Genomic DNA, 8,502 nt, shown 5'->3' on the forward strand with positions numbered 1-8,502 from the left:
AGGACCTTCAATATTTAATATTTATGGTAGTTGTTACATTGGAGGGGTGCCCTGACTCCAGTGGTGCTTTAAAAAGTGTCTCGTGGGCCAAAAGAAAAACTGTTCAATTTAGCATGATGGGGGCGGGGTGCTGTGGTGTTGTTTTTGTAAAGCTAAGTTTCTTAAAACAATGGCAAGAGGACAGAAATCGGTGGCACCTTGAACATTTCCTCATTCATATACGTGATAACACAGGCCTGTGAAGGCACATGGCACCATAAACAAGATAAACTTTCAGATGTTAAAATGTGTCACCATTCTTAAACACTACTATGAATGTAGTAGAAAGGAAGGTGAAATCCTGGAGTTTGCTCTTTTAGGAAATAGGGTGTGGTCCCCCCTATGGCTCAAAAAGTTACAAAGCAACAAGATGGATTTAAACATTCATGGCCCTTAAAACATTAGCTTTTATGCTGCCGCATTGCACTGTTGACTCATATTAAGCTTGTGGTCTTCTAAAACACCTATATCCTTTTCACATGTGCTACTGGAAAGCCAAGGGTTTCCCCTCTTATATTTATGCAGCTGGTTCTTCCTACCTAAGCGTAGAACTTTACATTTATCCCTATTGATATTCATTTGGTTAGGTTCCAGTTCTACAATCTGTTATGGTCATCTTGAATCCTGATATTGGCTACCTGTCCCAGTTTTGTGCCACCTGCAAATTTGATGAGCATCCCGTCAATACCTTCATCCAACTTGTTTATAAAGATGTTGAACAACAATAGGCCAAGGCAGAACGCTGTGGCACCCGACTGGTCACTTTTTCAGATCATTGTCACCATTCTGCATGGATGCACCTTTGCTACCCATTCAGAAGGAACAGGTAATCAGGGGCATTTCAACATGGTACAAGTAGTATGTGGACTGGTAGCTCAGCTGCTTTCACTGTGTTTGGGAACATATATATTTGGACCTATGTCCAGAATGCGCAGGTTGTTTTTTTAAATTGCTACTCTTATATTATGGATATTATGATTTTTCATTGTTGCTGGTATCTTGGAAACAGTGTACAGCAGCAGCCACACAATGAATGGGAAGTATTCAGTTACAAAGTCTTCTTGTTGGGCTATACAGCAGCATCTAATCAGAAGGGAGATGAAAAATGCATGGCTTGCTTTGCAAACTCGTCATACTGTATTCCACTGCCCTGTGACTTCGTAGAGGATTTATCTTAGCTCTCCTTTTTACACTTGCCATTCTTACTGCCTCTTTGAAGACACTTGAACCTGATACACCCTGCACTTTTAAAAAAGACAATAAGATGTAGTCTGCGGTCTTGTTTTCAGGATCCTGTCTTTTCTTTAAAAAAAACAAACCCCAAAAAATCTCACTCCATAATACCATCCGATTCTCTATTTTAAGCTGCATTCTTTGCTTTCTATACTACCTGAAGATGAGAAATAGAGCTGATTTTAAGAAACCAGTTAGTGGTGCCTTAGGAGCTGGGAGCACTGGTTGACAACGAAGAATATAACCAATTGATAGGTGTCCTGCATTACTACAGTTATAATGTCTAGTTTTTGTCTATCACATTTGTCTATATATTGAAAATAAAACCAGTTTAGAGAGGTGACAGCAGCTGCTAAAAAAGGGGCTGCATGGTAGAAGATAATATGATAACCATTTTTTAAACTATTATAAAAGGGCAGGAGAAGATTACATCAGACTGTCAGTTTGGTATGCATGCATAGCAAAGTTTAAATCTCGATTGCTTTCTTCCCTTAGTATGTATTGCTGTTTGAATTTTATGCACATCATCCTGAATTCCATGTTTAGATGAAGGTGTGGTGTATAAATTTTCCAAAAAAATGTGTGTTCCTTGCCATATAATGCATACTCTTTCTCATATAATAATACAATTTAATAAAAGGTCAATTTTTATAGTAATTATATAAATGAATAAAGAACTAAGGTATGATGACAAGCAATACAATACAAATACCTTTATTGGCATTAGAAGTTAAAGGTAAAGGTACCCCTGCTGGTACGGGCCAGTCTTGACAGACTCTAGGGTTGTGTGCTCATCTAACTCTAGAGGCCGGGAGCCAGTGCTGTCTGAAGACACTTCCGGGTCACGTGGCCAGCGTGACAAAGCTGCTCTGGTGAGCCAGCGCAGCACACGGAAATGCCGTTTACCTTCCCGCTAGTAAGCGGTCCCTATTTATCTACTTGCACCCGGGGGTGCTTTCGAACTGCTAGGTTGGCAGGCACTGGGACTGAGCAACGGGAGCGCACCCCGCCGCGGGGATTCGAACCGCCGACCTTTCGATCGGCAAGTCCTAGTCACTGAGGTTTTACCCACAGCGCCACCCAGGTCCCTGGCATTAGAAGTTAAGACATTTCAAATCACTGGGATAGATTGAAAAGGGACAGGAGTGAGGCTGTCGCTCTCGATTGTTCTGCTTCACCCTTGTCTATTCCCTAGAGGGATGATTCATTAAGAACCCTTTCAGGTAAGATGGAGATTAAAAAGGAAGCCACTGAGGCAGTGACGTCCTTGTCCCTGTCCGCTAGGAGGAACCTCATTTGGCTTTCTCTCGGAGCCGTGGATCGCAGGTCCAACATCTTGCTCAGCATCTGTTTGTAGAGTTTGCTGTGCAAAGGGCAGTCCAAAATAATATGGTCCAGCAAGTCCAGTACTCCGTGATTGCAGGCATACAGGCAGGCTTGATGAGATATTTGCGAGTATCTACTTGTGGTCACTGCAGAGGGGGAAGCATTTAGGATGACCAGCAATGATTACTGTCTTGTTACATAAAAACTAGTTTTTCTAGAAATCTGCATCAGCCCAAATACGGATCCTTTGAAGCATTGTGGGGGGAAGGGCACAGAGAGAGAGAGAAAGTACCAATTGTATATATTTTGTATTATGAAATGATTGCTTTTTCTTCTTTTGATAGGGAGGACCAGAATGGGCGAATGAATTAGCATTCATTCTTCTGTAATGTGCTCTTCAGATCATTTATACCATCATTTAAAAAAAACCCCGACCATCTAATGTATTTTCTTCTTGCTTTGGTCCTACTTTTAGAGAGACTAATTTTAGGTTCAAACTTGCCCCCAAAATTACAAAAAATAAAAAATAAAAATTGTCAGCTGAAAGGATAAACTAATGCATATAATTTTGTGAATATATGATATGATATCTTATATTCTAATGCATCAGTTTAAAATGCTGATTCTGTCTCCGTTTTTCTTTCATCTTCTAGGAAGGGTACCAAACTTGGGGACATTTTGTTTGAGTATGTAAAATGGAGATTTCTGCTTTACATAGTCTTCATTTCTTGTTATGGAAGGAGAGAATGGGGACACTGTTGCTATGCCTCTCATAGTCCTTGATCACATCCCCATGGTAACTACGAAGGACTAGTCACATCTCACAGAAGCATTAGGGAGATGTGCAACTTCTCTAGCTCCAGGTCTTGTTGACTTGTATAGTCAGTCACACAAAAAATGTTGCTAGAACATCAGCCTAAAAAAGGATATTCAGGATCTACTCGTACCTAGAGGGCTATATTTTTCTAACAAGCATTTAGAAAATGCTTTGTTTCCTTAAGCTTAGGATTGGCAAGTTTTTAGAAGACAGATATAAGTCAATATCTAAGCAAGATTTGTATTAAATATTAGGGCACAATGTCTCTATCGCTATATTTTGTACAAATCCCACTTTTTCTTGGCACCATTTTAGTAGTGGGTCTGTTTTATTTATTCATTCATTTATTGAATTTGTTAGATGCTTTATCTTGCCCGGGACAACCCAAAGTGACTTACAAACAAAGATGGGAAACCCCCCCCCCACATAGATACATTAAAAGCAAGAGGGAAAAGAATAACATTTAAAAATCCTACCCACTTCTAAAAGGCCAGAGGCCTGATTATAGAGGGAAGTTTTTGTTGGGTGCTTAAAGGTATATAATGGTGGCACCAGGTGTGCCTCCCTGGGGGGAGCATTCCACAAATGGGGAGCCACCACAGAAAAGGCCTGAACTTAAGTTGCCACCCTCTGGACTTCTTATGGGTGATCACAGTGTCCAGGTCAGTTTAATGACAGCCTCCTTTTGTGACCCAATGGCTGAATTAGAGACTGACATAGAGGCTGGGCCGAAATGTATCCCATCCTGAGACCCTTGAAGAGTGAAGTAGACATGCGAGGAGGAGGTATTTGTTTAGATTATTTCATGTCCATATACTCTTTCTCCCTATCTTATTTGTTCAAGAGCTCTAACAATTTGCATAATACCGTAATATTTCTATGTTTACCAGCTGAGCAAATGTATGGACGTAGGCTTTTCTTTCTATTCATTTCTACCATATAATATGCCACCCTTGCTCCAAGGAGCTTAAAGAGGTAAGGTACTGTATGGTTATCAAGAATAAAAAACTGCAGTTCAAACCACTGTGTCATACTGAGTGAAAGATGACACAGTGTATCTGAAGAAGTGTGCATGCACACGAAAGCTCATACCAAGAACTAACTTAGTTGGTCTTTAAGGTGCTACTGGAAGGAATTTTTTTTGTTTTGACTGGCAGACCAACACGGCTACCTATCTGTAACTGAAATTCTTTGATAGTGAGAGATGGAAGCTACATGCACAAGACAGATGTAGAAGAGACAGGGGAAAATAAGACAGAAGAGAGATTTCAGCAGGTTAAGTTCTACTGCAAGCTACACTTGCTGAAATTCCCTTTCCGCACAACTATCAAACATAGGAACATTGGAAGCAAGACTTGGGTCAAACTTGCTAGGCCTCATACTGTGGCAATACAATTTTCTTCTGCTTTTGGAATACACCTAACCATTGGCCAACAACATCTGGAGGAGCACAGGTTCCCTACCCGATTCAAAGGATGATCTTGTCTACCTTCATGGTTCAATTGAAATTATTTTGTACTTACGTGACAAATGCCGTTAAGTGTGTTATGAATCTTTGGAAGGAATACAATCATTATTCAGCTCCATTTGGTTGCCAGAACTTGTGAATCATTTCTTGGACAACATTATATCCCGATTTTGATAATGTCAATTGCATGCTTGTGACTTGAATGGCATGTACAATAGTCAGTGAAAATATATACACCATTTCAGCTGTAAGTAACAACTACTGCATACACTAGTCACAAGCTAGAGTAAATTCCAATCGGCCAAGTTGTTTTATGTGGCCTTGCTTTTTTGAAAAAATGTTACAACTTCCCTATCTGTCAAAACAGACTAATAATATTATCTACCATGCCAAGGAGATAAATTAATTAGCAAATATATTTTAAAGAGCTTTGAACTGCTGAAGCATTACTGGGGAGTTCTGTATTGATATTGTTGGCTCTATGCTTGATAAATTGGTGGGAGTAGGCAATATATCCCATTCACTGCAAACTATCAAAGAGAAATGCTATTCTTCCACCCTGATGATCTAAGTTTCTTTTGCTCTTTTGCTGCAAGGTGACTTCTTACCTTTTTATTGACTGTTTACTTTAGATTCCCTTTTCCGCTTCCCCTGTTTCTGACATAAAAATAGATCTGACTCTAGGGACTTTGAAGCAAGTTCTATAACTTGATTTCTGCAATAGAATAAAACAAAATCCATCCTGACACAAGGAAAGACTCTTTCCCATTTCCTGACACCTGCATATTGCGTAGGTAATAAAAAGTGATCTGCTTTGTGTCTGTTGGTTTTTATTTGTATAACTGCAAGTGCAAAACCTGTCCAGCAGTATGGAGCAAGCAATACTGTGCTACAATAAGAAAAATAAAAAGTATACGTCTTGGTTAATGTCCAGTGATGTGTCAACCAGATAGTATTGCTATCAAGGAGAAAGGTAACCATTTATCAAAGAAAATGCGACGCTCACATACATACTAGAATAGAAAACTATGCTAAGGACTTGACCCTTTTTTCCCTTCACTGATTAAACTGTTTTTGCTCAGGGAAAAAAACCCAGGACCATTTTGTGTCAGGACTACATGGTGTATTGTAAAAGTTAAAAGAAAAGTGAGGACAGGAGCGCCATCTCACCCTCAGGATTGTGGGTGCCTGCTGCCATCATGCAGACATGTGGCATCACACACATGCACGCCTGCACATGGTGCAATGTCACATTGCGTTTTGGGAGTCGTGCAAGTGACATCACACATCAGTGCTGTGGCAGCCGGTGGCTCCTCTTTCTCTCTGCAGCCAGTGAGACACCCTTTTCTGCGGGGAGGGGCTTAGACTTGGAGAAAGAGAGACTGCTTCTCTCTTGGAGGCAGCACTGCAGAGGCTGCCTGGCTGCCTCTCTCCAGCTCTGCTCATTGATTTTGGTGGGTGCCCAGCCCCCACAATTATATTATTGTGGGTGCCCGAGCAGCCATGGCCACCTGGAGTTGGCTCCTATGGATGAAAGGAATGGTAGATGTCAAAGAACTATTGTATGTTATCTCTTGGTCTGCATTGTATTTTCTCTGATATCCCCTGCTGTTTTTCTATTCCCTGGTATTTGGAGAATCTTTCTTGTGGAAAGGGGAAATTTACGTTGACAACTGTGTTTAGCTGAAGAAAAAAGAATTAAGTGGGGGAATTTTCCCAGTCAAGAAAAGGAGCTATTATTTTGTTTTGTGGCCATTTTGCCAGTTTCATATTGGCCAGACTGAAGAAGGGACATGTACAAATCCAGTGTTCTCATGCAAACACAATCACTCTGTCTCTGAATTTAAGTATGTGGTTTCTATCTGGCATACATATACACAATCACAAGAGCCATTCCTAGCATTAGCACCATTTGGGTTTCAAAATGCAAATAACTTTCCCAGACTAGAAGCATGCACTAAGAACAGGCTTGATTTTCCTGTGGTAATATGAATCCTTCTCTCATAGAAACTCATCTATATCAAACTCATAGAGATCTAGGGACCAGTGGTAAGCAGGCTAAGGCACAAATAGTCAGTGTAATGAATGGACAAAGATGTTAAGTTTTCCACCTCTAGTTTAAATAAGTTTGACTTGAAACATGCTACAGTGTGTGACTTCTGAATTAAGGAGACTTTGAAGTCTAGTTCACCAGCAGCCCAAGCATGTAAGTCTGGCATGTCCTGAGCTCACAGGCCTTTCTCCTTCACACTTGGAACATTGAAAGTCAACTTGAATTGATGTGAGTAAATGCAGATGGATTACACAGGCACAGCCTACTCATGTATGCTCTGGGCCTCGTTGAAAGTTTTGCGCATGGTTAAACTTCAGGCTGAACAGACCACAATTAATGGAACTCTGGGGCTCTGGAAAGGGAGTGTGAACTTCAAATCTAACCTGAGGGGGGGGAATATTAATATTTTCTGCTTGTGAGTATTCCAGTTTGGAAAATGCAGATTTCCACCCAAATGCTATGAGATCGATAAGAACTGGCACCAGACTATCATGCACAGTTTATCAGACATCCTCAAAAGAAGAGCTGTTATAGGGACCTGGCCCCAAATATTTTGTCTGTGTGTAGCATTCCCAACTTGACATGAGCAGGACTTTTACCCTGCCTGTTTATGGTTAGTATGACTATCAAGTGCCCAAGCCCAGATGTATGAAAGTCAATAACAGAGTACATGCTTTACATACTAGACCCACTGAAGTTAATTCTTCTTCTTCTTTGGCGATCACTCGTAGCCGAGTAAGATTGTCTTCCATAAACATGGTTTTAACAATGAGTCCGTAAGTGACTGTGGAGACCAATTCTGGATCCACATGTCCTTCCACAGTGGGGACATTGGATTCCGGGCGGGAGTTGATCATGGTGTAGATTTGCCAAGCGTGCCTTCCTCCTAGCACGTTTCTCCCTTGCATCCTGAGTTTGAGTGTCTTCAAAGCCCATGGCAACTTTGGTAAAGATTAATAATAATAATAATAATAATAATAATAATAATAATAATAATAAATAGAGTACATGCTTTACATACTAGACCCACTGAAGTTAATTAACATGACTTACATTGGGTAGGTTTTGGAAAGACTTCTGTCTGAATCTCTGGAAGGTCTCTGTCAGTCTGTGCAGATGATATTGAGCTACATGGAGGAATGGGATGACTCAATATAAGGCAGCGTCCTATGTTTCAGCTGCCTTATATTGAGCGCATAGGTGCATGTGGAATTGGTGAATTGATGATCACTTACTATCACAGAAAACTGAGACCATTATGAAGAACCACTTGTACTAACATCACGTAGCACATCCACAAGTAATAAGGAACAGTCAGGCCCAAATAAATGTCAGTGATATTTGGTGACAAATGTGAACATTGCCTTGTTTTGTTTACTCCTTCTTGCTGGAGGAATGAAAAGGTAACTTGTGGCCTGGAGGAAGATTTATTTAACCTTTAAGAGAGCTCTGTTTATACAGTTTATATTTAAAGGAATTAATTTGGCAAGGTTTGAGAGGTTAACAATATCCATCTTTTCAAAGTTAGTACTCATTCAATATTGAAAAACAGTTTTAATGTTTGCA

Source organism: Podarcis muralis, chromosome 4 (assembly GCF_964188315.1).
Source record: "Podarcis muralis chromosome 4, rPodMur119.hap1.1, whole genome shotgun sequence".
Lineage (NCBI taxonomy): Eukaryota > Metazoa > Chordata > Lepidosauria > Squamata > Lacertidae > Podarcis > Podarcis muralis.